Below are 18,365 nucleotides of genomic sequence, written 5' to 3' on the forward strand. Positions count from 1 at the left end.
ATTTGCTCTCATGTCAAGAAATACGGGTATTTGTCATATTATAATATGTCTAAGGATATTCATGGCAGATGGATTAAACGTATACATTCCCTAGAAAGTGAAGACAGTTGAGCTTACAGAACTTAGAACAAAATTTCAGGACTGCAAAGAACTAGCCCTAGAAACAGTACGAGTTATGATAAAAAATTTGTAAGGCCAGAGGGTGAGACGGAAGGACTAATTTACCGTGGATATAATTGAATTCAGATGAGGTGAAGGAGGAGTGGACGGCAAAGAAAATGGCTGGAACATGCAAAAAATAGAGTCAGGACGGTCATCGCGTCTTGCTAAAGAAAAGATAAGTAGGAAGGGCTAAACAGAACTCTTGGTAGGGGACTAGTAGATGAATTCCTCAAGGGGGATCCTCCGCCCCAAGTCCAAGAGTAGGGGACAAAAACACCTCCCACGGAAGCCAAGAATCCTTGAATTTCTCGTGAGAGCGTGCCTCCCAGCTAGATAATTCCTCCAAACGATATAAGTCTTGGACTTTGAGGATCCATTCTTCCAGCGTTGGGGGAGATGTTTTTCTCCAGTGTATTGAGATTAAGTGTTTTGCGGCCGCTAATAAAATGGGTAGTAAGTCGTGTTTCTTTGGGTTAAAAGAGGAAGAAGGAAGAGAGAGCAACACCTCCTGGGGAGTTAGATCCCGATCCATCAGGCCCATATCTTGTAAAGATATATTTACATCTGCCCAAAATTGTTTCAATTCCGGACAGAGCCAGAAAATATGCGCTAAGGACCCCACACATCGAGAACATCTCCAACACTGCGGGGAATCCACCAATCCCAAATGAAACAGTCTTTCTGGGGTATGATACCACCTGGAAAGGATCTTAAATGCATTTTCCTGCAATAGGATGCATCTGGAGAACCCATGGGAACTGGCTAGTACCCGCTGAGTTTCATGAGGGGAAAGCGTCAGACCCAACTCCATCTCCCAGGAAGAAAGATATAAGGGTTTAAATTGAGTTGAACTTTTAAGGAGGTTCACGTATAGTTTAGAAACCAGTTTAGTGATTGGAGTTTTCAACCTCACTAGCAAGTCAAGCCAGAGCCAATCCGTAGATTGGTTTATCTTAGTTCTAAACGCGGTCATTATACGGTGTATATGATATTTCTGGAGAAAATTAGTAGGTTGTTTTATGGCACTGATCGGCCAATTATCAATGCAAGGTATTCGGTTTGAAAGGAACTGAGAAATTGGGGCATCTGGTAGGGATGTCCAGAGTCCATAAATGTCTTGATAGGTAGGGTCCACCAACCATGGGATGATCTTAATTGGAATATTGTCTAGAAAATGGCAATACGGAAGCTGGTTTGGTATAAGGGAACGTTTTATGGATAGGGTGTTAGATAGGATCTCATTAGATTTTATGCGTGTGCAATTAAAAGACGACCAAAGATAGAGATCAGCTTCATCCCCTAGTATAGCAAGTTCTAGATATGTATTGAGATTTTCTGGATTGGGTTTTACCAGGTTAAACCATCTAGCAATATGTATGGCTTTGTAATATGTTTTGATATCTGGAAGGCCAAGACCGCTGCTACCTCTAGGAAGAGAAAGAATTTTAAAAGGGAGTCTGGCTCTTTTGTATTTCCATATAAACTGGGAGAACAGTTGGTTGGCTGAATGGAAGAATGAGTTGGGAAGGGATATGGGAACCATGTTCATGGTATAAAATATTTTAGGGAAAATATAAGATTTAATGACATTTATTCTGCCCATCCAAGATAAATAAGGTATGTTGTAGTTTTTTAAATCCGTTTGAAGCCTTGTCAGGAGGGGAGTATAATTACATCTATATAGGGAGGAAGGATCAGCCGTTAGATAAACTCCAAGATATTTTAGTTTCTCTGATGGCCAGTTAAAGGGGGTGTTTTCTTTTAAATCCAGTATATCTGAGTTTTTTGCTGAGATATTTAATGCTTCAGATTTATTTGCATTTATTTTAAAGTTAGATATCTCACCAAAATCGGCAAACAGGGACATTAACTTCGGGAAAGATGTTTTGGGATTGGAGGTTAAGATTAAGAGGTCGTCGGCAAAAGCAGCTACTTTGACCTCAAGTTTACCCATCTTAAGGCCTATGATCTCACTATCCTGTCTAATCTTTTCCATCAGGGTTTCCATGACCATGATAAAGAGGGAGGGAGAGAGAGGACAGCCCTGTCTGGTACCGTTAGTTATATTAAATGGTTCGGAAAAAATACCGTTCACACCGACCCTAGCAGACGGATCTACGTAGAGGGACATTACAGCATCTATAAAGGCTTGTGGGAAGGCAAACTTTTGAAGCGTACAGACCATGTATCTCCAGCTAATTCTGTCAAATGCTTTTTCAGCATCAGTTGACAGAATAGTCAATGGAGTCTTAGTCTTCTTTGCATATGAAATAGCGTGGAGGATTTTAGTAGAATTATGTTTGCCTTCGCGACCCTTCACGAAACCCACCTGGTCAGGCCGAATAATTCTGCACAAGACACCATTCAACCTCGAAGCCAACACCTTAGCCCACAGTTTCAGGTCAGTGTTGAGCAATGAGATAGGGCGGTAATTGCTACACAGGCTGTCGTCTTTCCCCTCCTTAGGTATAATAGCAATGTAGGCCTCAAGTGCCTGGCGAGGTGGGAGCTTCCCTTCTAGAAAGGAATTAAACAGATCAACTAGGTGGGGAAGAAGAATATCAGAGAACTTTTTGTAATAGCCCACCGGGAAACCGTCGGGGCCAGGTGCCTTCCCATTCGGGATGGTTTTTAGGATGTCTTCTAATTCTTTAAGTGTAATTTTGGCCGTGAGTGCGTTACCTTCTTCAGGGGAGATTTTTGGAAGGGGGAGAGAGGCCAAAAAAGTTTGGATTTTAGTCATGGCTGTCGGACAATTTTTCATATCATCAGAAAGGGGCAGATTATAGAGGGACTCATAGTACTGCCGGAAGGTCTCAGCAATCTCTTTTGAGTCCACCACTCTCCTGCCCGTCGACGCAACAATTTTTTTAATGAATTTTTTCTCTTTTTGCTTCTTTAGCAATTGTGTGGTGAGTTTCCCACTTTTATTGCCATGCAAATAAAAGCGGTGTCTGCAATGCATAAACAATTTTGCTGACTTTACATTTAATAAGTCTTTGAGCTTGTTACGAAGAAAAACAAGATCCTGGTGAGACTCAGGTGATTTAGTACTTTTATGTGTACGCTCTGCAGTGGTTATTTGGTGGAGGAGAGATTGGATTTCTTTTTCTCTTTGTTTTTTAATGTACGAGCTAAGTGAGATGAGTTCACCCCTGAGAACGGCTTTATGTGTTTCCCATATAATGGGAGTGAGATGACCCGTATTTATGTTTTCACTGAAGAAATGAGAGATGATGGCTCTAAGTTTGTCTGTATGTCTCGGGCTATCAATCAACGATTCATTAAGTCTCCAGGTCATAGCGGGCCTAGGTAACGTGGTGATGAGAATCTCAATGAAGACAGGGGCGTGATCTGATAAAGTGATTGTGCCAATTTTAGAAGATTTTACTAGATGTAAGGCTCGAGATTGTACTAGAAAGTAATCAATGCGATGATAAGAGTTGTGTGGTGACGAGAAAAATGTGTAATCTTTCGATGTGGGGTAGAAGCTTCGCCAGGGGTCTATTAGTTGTAGAGAGTTTAGCTTATTTAGGAGTTTTTGTCTCGATTTTTGAGGAATGGAAGAGGAACCACTAGAGGTGTCTAGGTTAGGTTGTAGAGTCAGGTTTAGGTCCCCTCCCACAATCAATAAACCTTCCTTAAAAAGCTGTAGAGTGTCCAATGTTTTGAGAATCCATTGTGTCTGGTTTATATTTGGGGCGTATAAATTTGCTAAGGTTATTTTTGTGTTTGCTAATAGCCCTTTTATAAAAACAAATCTGCCTTCCGAATCAGTCAGACTATCCTCTAGTGTGAATGGGAGACCTTTTTTAAGCGCTATTCTTACTCCCCTAGAGGCGGAGGAGGAACAGCTGTTGTACCAAGTTGGGAAAGGGGAGAAAGACATATTAGGGGTTCTTCCCATTTTAAAGTGAGTTTCTTGCAAGAAGGCTATTTGTGTAGATTGTTTTTTTAACAGTGTTAGTATCTGACTGCGTTTTGCAGGGGAATTTAAACCTTTCACATTAAAGGACGCTACCGTGACCGTACCCGCGTCAGTTCGATTAGTTGGCATCCACTCCTTCCTCAGAATCCCCCGTCACACCATAGAGCCTAGCCTTGAAAGCTAGTTTTTAATGAAATGTAAGTATTACATTGTATTTATAGAATATAGTAAGATACATACAGTACAGAGCAAAAGTTTGGACACACCTTCTCATTTAAAGATTTTTCTGTATTTTCATGACTATGAAAATTGTACATTCACACTGAAGGCATCAAAACTATGAATTAACACATGAGGAATTATATACTTAACAAAAAAGTGTGAAACAACTGAAATTATGTCTTATATTCTAGGTTCTACAAAGTAGCCACCTTTTGCTTTGATGACTGCTTTGCACACTCTTGGCATTCTCTTGATGAGCTTCAAGAGGTAGTCACCGGGAATGGTTTTCACTTCACAGGTGTGCCATGTCAGGTTTAATAAGTGGGACTTCTTGCCTTATAAATAGGGTTGGGACCATCAGTTGTGTTGTGCAGAAGTCTGGTGGATACACAGCTGATAGTCCTACTGAATAGACTGCTAGAATTTGTATTATGGCAAGAAAAAAGCAGCTAAGTAAAGAAAAACGAGTGGCCATCATTACTTTAAGAAATGAAGGTCAGTCAGTCTTAAAAATTGGGAAAACTTTGAAAGTGTCCCCAAGTGCAGTGGCAAAAACCATCAAGCACTACAAAGAAACTGGCTCTCATGAGGACCGCCCCAGGAAAGGAAGACCAAGAGTCACCTCTGCTTCCATCTACAGTGGGGAAAATAAGTATATGATCCCTTGCCGATTTTGTAATTTTTCCCACTTACAAAGACATGAACAGTCTATAATTTTAAGGGTAAGTTAATTTTAACATTAAAGGGAACCTGTCACTTGAATTTGGCGGGACCAGTTTTCGGTCATATGGGCGGAGTTTTCAGGTGTTTGATTCACCCTTTCCTTACCCGCTGGCTGCATGCTAGCCGCAATATTGGATTGAAGTTCATTCTCTGTCCTCCGTAGTACACGCCTGCGCAAAGCAATCTTGGACAGTCTATGCAAGGCAAAGACATGAACAGTCTATGATTTTAAGGGTAGGTTAATTTTAACATTGAGAGATAGAACATCAAAAATAAAATACAGAAAATCACATTGCATAAATTATATAAATTTATTTGCATTTTGCAGTGAGAAATAAGTATTTGATCCCCTACCAATCATTAAGAGTTCTGGCTCCTACAAACCAGTTAGACGCTCTTAATGAACTCATTACCTGCTTTAAAGAGAGCTGTCTTACATAGTCACCTTTATAAAAAAGACTCCTGTCAAAAGACTCAATTAATCAGTCATACTCTAACCTCTACAACATGGGCAAGACTAAAGAGCTTGGTCTTGCCCATGTTGTAGAGGTTAACAATTAATGTATACCTGTGAAGGTAATATATGTTAACCTGTTAATAATTGTTAATAATTAATCAAATTCTGTTATGACTGAACAGCATGTCCACAATTTTTCTCTTACCCTTTTCCCATTCCCACTTCCCTCACCTCCCGCCCTCTCCCCACCCTTATTTCCTTGAAAGTTGAATATATGATTATCTACAAAACACAATATTAAATTTCAAAATGCTTAATAAAAATTATTTGAAAGGAAACAAGCCACTATTAATGAAAGCAAAAAAAATTAACTCTATAACTACTTTACATAGTATACATGTCAAATAGCTGAATATTTTTACACCCATTTTATTAGTCAAATTTGATGTATGTACATGCCACACCGATATTGTGTTGTTGCCATTGTTCTTAGACATGTACTTAACTTTTCTTGCTCTGTCCTTTTTGAGAAGTGTGGAATTGTGGTTCAAATCAGAAATGCTTTTTCTACTGCTGTAAAATAAAAAATCACAAAAGATAAAGAGACAACTAACAGGTCAGTTTTAGCATTTAGTGACCATAGTAAAAAAGCAACGCAAAAAACTACTGTGGGATTGCACTTTTTTTTCAATTTCACCGCATTTGGAATTTTTTCCTCTTTTCCAGTAAAAGATATGTTAAAACCAATGGTGTCGTTCAAAAGTACTACTTACTCCACAAAAAACAAGCCCTCACATGGCCAGAATTTATACGAAAGTTAATATCGGGTGCACCACAATTTAATCGATAATAATATATTAATAGTAACATAGTTATTAAGGTTGAAGGAAGACTTTAAGTCCATCTAGTTCAACCCATAGCCTAACCTAACATGCCCTAACATGTTGATCCAGAGGAAGGCAAAAAAAAACCCCATGTGGCAAAGAGTAAGCTCCACATTGCGGAAAAAAATTCCTTCCCGACTCCACATACAGCAATCAGACTAGTTCCCTGGATCAACACCCTAACAAGGAATCTAGTATATATAACCTGTAACATTATACTTTTCAAGAAAGGCATCCAATCCCCTCTTAAATTTAAGTAATGAATCACTCATTACAACATCATACGGCAGAGAGTTCCATAGTCTCACTGCTCTTACAGTAAAGAATCCGCGTCTGTTATTATACCTGCTTTCCTCTAGACGTAGAGGATGCCCCCTTGTCCCTGTCTCCGGTCTATGATTAAAAAGATCATCAGAAAAGTCTTTGCACTGTCCCATCATATATTTATACATTAACATAAGATCACCCCTTAGCCTTCGTTTTTCCAAACTAAATAGCCCCAAGTGTAATAACCTATCTTGGTATTGCAGACCCCCCAGTCCTCTAATAACCTTGGTCGCTCTTCTCTGTACCCGCTCCAGTTCAGCTATGTCTTTCTTATACACCGGAGACCAGAACTGTACACAGTATTCTAAGTGTGGTCGAACTAGTGACTTGTATAGAGGTAAAATTATGTTCTCCTCATGAGCATCTATGACTCTTTTAATGCATCCCATTATTTTATTTGCCTTTGTAGCAGCTGCCTGACACTGGCCACTAAATGTGAGTTTGTCATCCACCCATACTCCCAGGTCTTTTTCATTGACGGTTTTGCCCAAAGTTTTACAATTAAGCACATAGTTATACATCTTATTACTTCTACCCAAGTGCATGACCTTACATTTATCCCAATTAAAGCTCATTTGCAATTTATCAGCCCAAGCTTCTAGTTTACATAAATCATCCTGTAATATAAATTTGTCCTCCTCTGTATTGATTACCCTGCAGAGTTTAGTGTCATCTGCAAATATTGAAATTCCACTCTGTATGCCCCCTACAAGATCATTAATAAATATGTTAAAAAGAAGAGGGCCCAATACTGAGCCCTGTGGTACCCCACTGCTAACCGCGACCCAGTCCGAGTGTGCTCCATTAATAACCACCCTTTGCTTCCTATCCCTGAGCCAGCTCTTAACCCACTTGCACATATTTTACCCTATCCCCATTATTCTCTTTTTTATGTATCAAACTTTTGTGTGGCACCGTATCAAAAGCTTTTGAAAAGTCCATATACACTACGTCCACTGGGTTCCCTTGGTCCATTTTGGAACTTACCTTTTCATAGAAATTGATCAGATTAGTCTGACAGGAACGGTCCCTAGTAAACCCATCTTGGTATTGGGTCATGAGGTTATTCCTCTTCAGATACTCCAGCATAGCCTCCCTTTGAATGCCTTCCAGGATTTTACCCACAGTAAAGGTTAAGCTTACTGGCCTATAGTATCCGAGTTCAGTTTTTGTCCCCTTTTTGAATATTGGCACCACATTTGCTATACGCCAGTCCTGTGGTACAGACCCTGTTATTATGGAGTCTTTAAAGATTAAAAATAATTGTCAATTTTAGTGATTTTTAGATGCCGTCGTACTTCCTGCTGGGTTAAACAGGTGACACTTAATGGGGAATTTTTGTTATCACTGATCATATTGTCTGCCATGGAATTTTCTTGTGTAAATACTGATGAAAAAATGTCATTTAGCATATTGGCTTTTTTCTCATCCTCATCCACCATTTCACCCAGACTATTTTTAAGGGGACCAACACTATCATTTTTAGTCTTACTATTTACGTAGTTAAAGAATATATTGGGATTATTTTTACTCTTTCTGGCAATGAGTCTCTCTGTCTCAATCTTTGCTGCCTTGATTTGCATTTTACAGAATTTATGTAATTTTTTGTATTTGTTTAATGCCTCCTCACTACCTACTTCTTTTAATTCTCTAAATGCTTTCTTTTTGTCACTTATTGCACCCCTTACAGCTCTATTTAGCCATATTGGTTTCCTCCTATTTCTAGTATGTTTATTCCCATACGGTATATACTGTGCACAGGTCCTATCCAGGATGGTAATAAACGTCTCCCATTTTATTTGTGTATTTTTATGTCTCAGGATATCGTCCCAGTTAATTGCACCAAGTTCATCTCTCATCCGTTGGAAATTTGCCCTCCTGAAGTTTAGTGTCCTTGTAACCCCTCTTCTACACATCTTATTAAAGGATACATGAAAACTTATTATTTTGTGATCACTATTCCCCAAGTAACCCCCTATATTTGATAGGCGGTCTGGCCTGTTGGTTAATATTAGGTCTAGCAGTGCCCCCCTTCTTGTTGGGTCCTGAACCAGTTGTGACAGGTAATTGTCTCTCATAGTTGTCAAAAACCAATTACCTTTGCTTGAACTGCAGATTTCTGTTCCCCAATCTATTTCAGGGTAGTTGAAGTCCTCCATAATAATGACTTCTCCTTGAGTCGCAGCTTCATCTATTTGCTTTATGAGGATATTCTCCGTTGCTTCAATTATTATTGGAGACTTATAACATACCCCTATCAGTAATTTATTATTTTTCCCCCTCCCCTTATCTCCACCCACTGGGACTCCACATTTTCAATTAGATTCACCTATAATATCACGCAGGATGGGTTTTAAGGACGATTTTACATACAGACACACCCTTCCCCCTCGCTTATACATTCGGTCATTTCTGAACAGACTATAACCCTGCAAGTTAACAGCCCAGTCATGACTCTCATCCAGCCATGTTTCAGATATCCCCACCATGTCATAATTATGCTCCAACCACATTAATTCTAATTCGTCCATTTTGTTGCAAAGGCTTCTGGCATTAGTATACATGCATTTTATGTATCGCTCTGCACCTCTATGCCTCTGCCACCCCCAACTTCCTTATTTGTTCCCAGGTCTCTATATGCACTATCTTCCAAGGTAACCAAGGTGCCACAGAATGCATGGAAAGAAGCTATGCACAAATTGAGTAAAAGACCAATGCATAGAAACCTGTGCACACTCATAACATTAGAAACATATCTTTATTGTCACAAAAAAGCACATGCAAGTTTAAAAACATGGTAAAACATTTCTCATGTAACCACTAATAACCTCATTGTCGGCGTGTAAGAACGTGTATTTCGAGCAAGTTTTTTTTTTAATTTTGTTTCCATTTTTTCATAACTTGCGTATCATTAACATGTCTATCGATGCTGTGATTTTCATAATTCATAACTTTTTCTCTGGTGTTGCAATCTCAATGTTCTGCAATGTATGTTGAGGGCACTATGACTTTACTAACGCTGTGCTTGCTTAAAATGTAATCTGTCAGCAGTTTTTTTTATCACATAATCAAATTAAAACACATATTTCAGTAATGTATCTCTTTTCAGGCTGTGTGCTGTTGTTTACTTACAATTAAAGTTTTATCACTGGGTGTTTATCATAGCTGAGACAAAGTCGCATTCAGGTGCTAGCCTGACCCCGCCCTGTCCTGTGATAAGCAGCTCACTCTCAATAGTCAATGCACATAGAGAGCCTGTTGTGGGTGGGGTTAGATATGAGCTTTGCTACATGTAACATTAAAGAACTCTTAGATTGTGTCCCAACTGCGGCACCCAGTGAACTAAGTACTACATTGTTGGATTCTCTGTCTCTTTTTGTACCCTATCCTGCTCTCAGATGAGGTAGCAAAACCTGGAGACAGATTCACTTTAAGGAATTTGAAAGGCATTCAATGCAGTCCTAGTATACAGTGGGGAAAAAAATGTTTAGTGAGCAACCAATCAGGGCCGGCTCCAGGTTTTTGAGGCCCCCGGGCGAAAGAGTCTCAGTGGGCCCCCCCTTGAACGCATACCACGATTCATGATCGCATATAAACACAGCCATGTAGTATATAACACAGCCCACGTAGTATATAGCACAGCCACGTAGCATATAACACAGCCACGTAGTATATAGCGCAGCCACATAGTATATAACATGGCCCACTTAGTTTATAGAACAGCTATTTAGTATATAGCACAGCCCACGTAGTATATAACAGCCCACGTAGTATATAACATGGCCCACGTAGTATATAGAACAGCCATGTAGTATATAGAGACACTTTCCCCATATAGTGCTGCACAAACGTTTTGGCCCCATAGATGCTCCTTACAGACACTTGCCCCATATAGTGCTGCACAAACGTTATGGCCCCATAAGATGCTCCATACAGACACTTGCCCCATATAGTGCTGCACAAACGTTATGGCCCCATAGATGCTCCATACAGACACTTGCCCCATATAGTGCTGCACAAACGTTATTGCCCCATAAGATGCTCCATACAGACACTTGCCCCATATAGTGCTGCACAGACGTTATGGCCCCATATAGACACTTGCCCCATATAGTGCTGCACAAACGTTATGACCCCATACAGACACTTGCCCCATATAGTGCTGCACAAACGTTATTGCCCCATAAGTTGCTCCATACAGACACTTGCCCCATTTGCTGTGATAAAAAAAAATCACATACTCACCTCTCCGTCGCTCAGGCCCCCGGCACTTTCAATATTCACCTGTCCTCGTTCCAGCCGCCGCTCCATCTTCTTCAGCGTCTTTTGCACTGATGCTCAGGCAGAGTGTGCGCACTAACATGTCACAGTGCCCTCTGACCTCAGCGTCACTGCAGAGGACGTGGAAGACGGAGCAGCGTCTGGAACGAGGAGCAGGTGAATATCGCGCAGCGGTGCGCTCCCCTCCCCGTTATACTCACCTGCTCCTGGCGCAGGGTGCAGTCCCTGCTTCCTGGCGCTGGCAGCTTCTTCCTGTATTGAGCGGTCACCGTTACCGCTCATTACAGTAATGAATATGCGGCTCAACCCTTATGGGAGGTGGAGCCGCATATTCATTACTGTAATGAGCGGTACCATGTGACCGCTCAGTACAGGAAGAATCTGGGGAGCCGGGGACATGCAGGGACTGTGCCAGCCTCCAGGAGTAGGTGAATATAATTAGACAACCCCCGGCTCCCCCTGCCCTGCCGAGTCAACTCCGTGATGTGCCACTAGCTGAGGGCCCCTTGGGGAGCGGTGGTCCTAGGCACAGGCAGCTGCCTGCCCTTAACGCCGGCCTTGAATGGGCCCCCCTGTTTCGCCAGGGCCCCGGCACTTGCCCGGGTATGCCGGGTGTTGACGCCGGCCCTGCAACCAATTGTGCATGTTCTCCCACTTAAAAAGATGAGAGAGGCCTGTAATTGACATCATAGGTAGACCACAACTATGAGAGTCAAAATAAGAAAACAAATCCAGAAGATCACCTTGTCTGATTTGGCAAGATTTATTTTGCAAAATATGATGGAAAATAAGTATTTGGTCACTAACAAAAGTTCAGCTCAATAATTTGTTATACATTCTTTGCTGGCAATGACAGTGGTCAAACATTTTCTGCAAGTCTTCACAAGCTTGGCACACACTGCTGGTGGTATTTTGGCCCATTCCTCCATGCAGATCTCCTCTAGAACAGTGATGTTTTGGCCTGTCGCTGGGCAACACAGACTTTCAACTCCCTCCAAAGGTTTTCTATCGGGTTGAGATCTGGAGACTGGCCTGGCCACTCCAGGACCTTCATATGCTTCTTACGAAGCCACTCCTTTGTTGCCCTGGCAGTGTGCTTGAGATCATTATAATGTTTAAAGACCCATCCACATTTCACCTTCAATGCCCTTGCTGATGGAAGGAGGTTTGCACTCAAAATCTCAAGATACATGGCCCCATTCTTGCAAAGAAATAGCCCCAAAGCATGATGTTGCCACCCTCATGCTTTACAGTAGGTATGGTGTTCTTTGGATGCAACTCAGCATTCTGTCTCCTCCAGACACGATGAGTTTTGTTTCTACCGAACAGATCTGCTTTGGTTTCATCAGATCATTTGACATTTTCCTAATACTATTCTGGATAATCCAAATTCTCTCTAGCAAACTTCAGACGTGCCCGGATATATACTGGCTTAAACAGGGATACACATCTGGCACTGCAGGATCTGAGTCCCTGGCGGCGTAGTGTGTTACTGATGGTAGCCTTTGTTTCGGTGGTCACAGCTCTTTGCAGGTCATTCACTAGGTCCCCCGTGTGGTTCTGGGATTTTTGCTCACCATTCTTGTGATCATTTTGACCCCACAGGGTGAGATCTTGCGTGGAGCATCAGATCGAGGGAGATTATCAGTGGTGTTGTATGTCTTCCATTTTCTTATTATTGCTTCCACAGTTGATTTCATCACACCAAGCTGCTTGCCTATTGTAAATTCAGTCTTCCCAGCCTGGTGCAGGGCTACAATTTTGTTTCTGGTGTCGTTTGACAGCTCTTTGGTCTTCACCATAGTGGAGTTTGGAATGTGAATGCTTGAGGTTGTGAACAGGTGTCTTTTATATTGATAGCAAGTTCAAACAGGTGCTATTACTACAGGTAATGAGTGGAGGACAGAGGAGCCTCTTAAAGAATAAGTTACAGGTCTGTGAGAGCCAGAAAGCTTGCATATTTTAGGTGACCAAATACTTATTTTCCCCCATATTTTGCAAAATAAATCTTGCCAAATCAGACGAGGTGATTTTCTGGATTTGTTTTCTCATTTAGACTCTCATAGTTGTGTTCTACCAATGGTGTCAATTACAGGCCTCTCTCATCTTTTTAAGTGGGAGAACTTGCACAATTGGTGGCTGACTGAATATTTTTTTTCCCACTGTACCTCTAAATGTCATACACATCTTTTTAGGGCAATTAAAGGCTTTTGATGTGCAGCAAATCAATATGCCATAAATCAAAGTTTTTGGAAAAATTCTGTGAAACTAGTGAATTTGAATTGGAATCTCAAAAGAAACGCTCATCTCTATTGTTGAGGCTTTGTAAAGCATTAGGGAACCATAATCCTTCAATCCTCATTACTGATGAATTTCTTCTTTGCAAGGAGATGGTCATATCAAAGAAATTGATTTCAGTACTTAAATAAATAAATAAATAAACTAATAATAATGACTTGAGGACATGAAGATGTGTTTAGGGCAATTTAGTATGAAAACTGTTCTCTTTATTTGAGGCTCAAAATAGCATGTCATCAAAATCTGTAAGTTTAGTTAAGAGTGTACTGAATGCATCTAATATAGCTTAAAATAAGATTTATAGCAGCTGTAGATATATTGCTGCTATAAAAGCAAATTGTGTGGAAGCTTCATTAAAATTACTGTTTGGATTCACATGCAACCTACTTACTGACATTTATCCTTATTTTGACACTGCATCCTATACATTATGTCATTGTTTTCCGACCTTGTTTCTAGTCTATTTTATCTTTATCTGCTTATATTATTTGAAATATAGCCAAACCATGCAATAACTAGAATAATGGGAGTAACTAATGCAAGTTACTTATACAGGGAGGAGACGGGGTAATTGAAGGCAAAAGACAGAGGCTGGAGGTATATGAAAAATAATTGTTTGGCCAAAGAAGAAATCTCTTTAGGGCTGTGTGCACGCGTTGCAGATTTGGGTGCAGAATTTTCTGCACAAAATCTGCATTTCCTGGCAGAAAACAGCTGTGTTTTTGATGCGTTTTGATGCATTTTTTGTGCGGTTTTGATGCTTTTTTAATGCATTTTTTTATGCAGTTTTTGGTGCGTTTTTTGCACGTTTTTATGTTTTTGTGCGTTTTTTAATGTGTTTTTGTATGCATTTTTGAAAGCTAAATAAAGATGTATTATTGAACAAAAAAAACATTTGTGATGTCATTATTGTCCAACCTCCTCTTTTACATTTGTCTAACCCACGCTCCATTACTCACACAGATAGATAGATGATAGGTAGATAGATAGGTCTATAGATAGAAGGAATGAGATAGATAGATAGATCTACATATATTCATAAAAAAGGAAGAGCACAAAAATCTTTTGACTTATCTCTGGGTGCAAATCCTCCAGGTAACCTGTCCACTGGTTATCTTGAATGCATAAAGTTCAAAAAAGAAGGCAGCACTCCATTTTCCAAATAACTGTGCAGAGTTTAATCAGACCCACATGTCTGGTGCGACGTTTCGGCTCAAATGAGCCTTTCTCAAGCAGTGGATACATCATCTTTGTGCATATATATACCTTTTAACATTATCCTTAATTAATGCAATTTGTGCTCAATAAAATACAATACAATGTAGTATACTTCATGTGTTCCATTTACCATCTGGTACTAATTTATATAAAGTGCGTACGTGCTTATATACAAAGAAGTGTTCTTAATATACAGATACATTAGTCCAAACTGTATATGATATAATCATATTTCACTTGCCCTTACCTCTGAAGTAACCTGCTGCTAATGGAGGACAACATTTTGCTAGGCATTCGTACATATCTACTGCGCATGTCTGGCGCGTCATATAACTATGCCGGGTTGCAGACCAATCCTAGTGTCAGTATTCAGGCACATGCGCATAAGCGCTGTACTTAGCCATCTTTGTAGTGGCATACCTATTTTCCTCTGTTAATCCAGCGTATCCTTTAGAGCTAGCGCTTGCGTATACGCATTAGTAGCGCCGTCTTGATCACATAATGCTAAATGAGTTGCGGACAGTCTTTAATGGAACCACCATCTTTATAATGTCATCTTCTGATGATACCCGCATTATTTCTATATTACTTATAGGATACAACGTGCATAACACCGCCCTGACTCTCCAGGCTCAACCTTCATCAGGCTGTCTCCCGGAGGTCACATGGCGTTCGGCTAGTTGCACTTAACCATATTTTAATTGTGATCACGCTGGAATAATAAACATTATACATATACTGTATAAGTTCAACTACTTTATTGATTGGCCCACAGCCCGACTAAATATTATATTATGGAATAACAACATGACTTTTCCAAAGTTAAATTTCATATAATATAAACTACACAGAATGTTTAAAGTATGACCTCCATATTCGCAGGGTCCTTCTGGGTAATCATCCAGTCTTGTTTGGATACTACACAGCATCTGAGTAAAACAAATATAAAATTATAACGTACATATTGACAGTCATATCAAAGTACTTCTACATTAAAAATAGTAATACTATATACAGGGACTCCAACATATTAAGTATCAGACTAATGAGCGTTCTCATAATATTGTATGTATCTTAAAATCTACATTGAGGCCCCTAGGTCTAAGGGTATTGAGTTCATATATCCACATCAGTTCTCTTTTTTTGAGAATTTGTTCCCTATCTCCTCCTCTTCTCTGCATTGGGACAGCATCTATGATCCTACATTTTAAATCTCTTTCACAATGCTTACAGTCGGCAAAATGCTTGGGAACTGGTAGGTCCGCTTTATTCTTCCTTATGGTGTATCAGTGTTGGTTCATTATTGTCTTGAATTCGCAGGTTGTCTCACCGACATACCATTGGTTGCACGGATACATCAAAAGGTAAATAACGTAGTCTGAGCTACAGGTCAAGTACTGTTTAATTTTGTATATCTTCCCTGTTGTTGGGTGCTGAAATGTAGATCCTTTAATCATATATTTACAATTTATGCAATTTAGACACGGAAAGCAACCCTTTCTTTTGGACCCTGTTAATGACCTTTGAGTACTTTTCTTAGAACCAATGTCTGATTTTATTAAGATGTCTTTTATATTCCTATTTCTCCTATATGAATTTAGTGGTGGCATTCTAAATTCCTGAACATCAGGAAGACATTTTCCCAGCATTGACCAATGTTTTTTAATAATGTTAGCAATATCTCTACTTTCTTCTCCATATGTTGAGACAAAAGGAATTCTATTATATAGTTTCCTGCATTTTTCCTTTGATCCCTTATTGATTAGTTCCATTCTATCTTTTTTCATTACTGTGTTTTTGTCATTTCCAATAACCCTCTAGGCTATCCTCTATTTAAGAATTTCTTTACCAACAGATCTATTGCTACATCAGCCTTATCCTCCTCTTTAACAATGCGTCTAACCCTAAGCAGTTGGCTCAATGGGATAGATCTTTTCATAGGTCTCGGATGCTGGCTATCATACAAAAGCAGATTGTTCCTATCTGTTTTCTTCACATATAGTGTAGTTACGAGTTGGCCATTTCTTAATTCAATCAGGACATCCAAAAACTGGATTTCGGTTCTGGATTTTACTGATGTAAATTTGATTGTTTGGTCAATTGTGTTGAGAAATGCGTGGAAATCATTCAATTCATTTTGTGTACCTGTCCAAAGGAGGAAGACATCATCTATGTATCTCCACCACACCAGCACATGCCGGAAGTGGTGGGACACATAGACGAGGTCTTCTTATCTTACTTAAAAAGTCTGTGGTGTCCTTTATATATGATTTACACTCTTTTGTAATCGGGTTAAGTATTCTATCCAGGAAGATACCCGTTTTGTTAAACAAAGATAGAGACACTGCATCTTGAGGGGGAGGTAGTTTTAGCATCCTTCGATATAGTGTCACTATATACTTCTATTGATCATAAACGAGGTTTAAAAGCAGTAGAGAAGAAGTTGGATCTCATTAAATATGTATGTACTGTATGGTGCATGTTGCATGGTGTATGCTGTATGTTGCATGGTGCATGTTGTATGTTGCATGTTGCATGGTGTTTGTTGCATGGTGTATGTTGCATGTTGTGTGTTGTGCGTTGCATGTTGTATGTATGTACTGTATGTATGTACTGTATGGTGCATGTTGTATGTTGCATGGTGCATGCTGTATGTTGCATGGTGTATGTTGTATGTTGCATGTTGTATGTTGCATGGTGTATGTTGTATGTTGCATGGTGTATGTTGCATGGTGCATGCTGTATGTTGCATGTTGTATGTTGCATGGTGCATGTTGTATGTTGCATGATATTAATTATATTATTATTTTAATATTTTTTACAGGTAAAATTGGTTTCGGGGATCAAAGTGACAAGGTGATGGTGAGTATGTACTCTATGTTGTATGTACTGTATGTCTATATGTATGTTGTATGTATGTACTGTATGTATGTACTGTATGTATGTACTGCATGCATGCATGGTGCATGTTGTATGGTGCATATTGTATGTTGTATGTATGTACTGTATGTATGTACTGTATGGTGTATGTTGTATGTTGCATGGTGTATGTTGCATGGTGCATGCTGTATGTTGCATGTTGTATGTATGTAATGTATGTTTGTACTGTATGGAGTATGTTGCATGCTGTATGTTGCATGTTGAATGTTGCATGGTGCATGCTGTATGTAGTATGTTGCATGGTGCATGTTGTATGTATGTACTGTATGTATGTACTGTATGGTGCATGTTGCATGGTGTATGTTGCATGGTGTATGTTGTAAGTTGTATGTTGTATATTGCATGCCGTATGTTGCATGTTGTATCTTGCATGTTGTATGTTGCATGTTGCATGATGTATGTTGCATGTTGTATGTTGCATGTTGTTTGTTGCATGGTGTATGTTGCATGTTGTATGTTGCATGTTGTATGTTGCATGGTGTATGTTTTATGTTGTATGTGTTGCATGCTGTATGTTGTATGTTGCATGTATGTACTGTATGTATGTACTGTATGGTGTATGTTGCATGGTGCATGTTGTATGTTGCATGGTGCAATTTTGTATGTTGTATGTTGTAAGTACTGTACATGTGTATATGTGTTATTTTTTTTAACATTCAACACATTAGCCGGATGATGGGACAATTACTGTCCCATCATTGTCTAATGTGTCAGTCACTGTCACTGTAGCAGGCATAGCCCGATGGGACTTGTAGTTCCATCGGACCATGCCTGCACACACACCCCCAAGGACCCCCGCACACACCCGGACAGCCCCGCACACACCCAGACAGCCCTGCACACACCCGTAAAGTCCCACACACACCCGCACACATCTGAACAGTCCTGCAAACACCCGCACAGTCCCACACACACCCCAACAGTC

Source organism: Ranitomeya imitator, chromosome 6 (genome assembly GCF_032444005.1).
Source record: "Ranitomeya imitator isolate aRanImi1 chromosome 6, aRanImi1.pri, whole genome shotgun sequence".
In the NCBI taxonomy this organism is placed as follows: domain Eukaryota; kingdom Metazoa; phylum Chordata; class Amphibia; order Anura; family Dendrobatidae; genus Ranitomeya; species Ranitomeya imitator.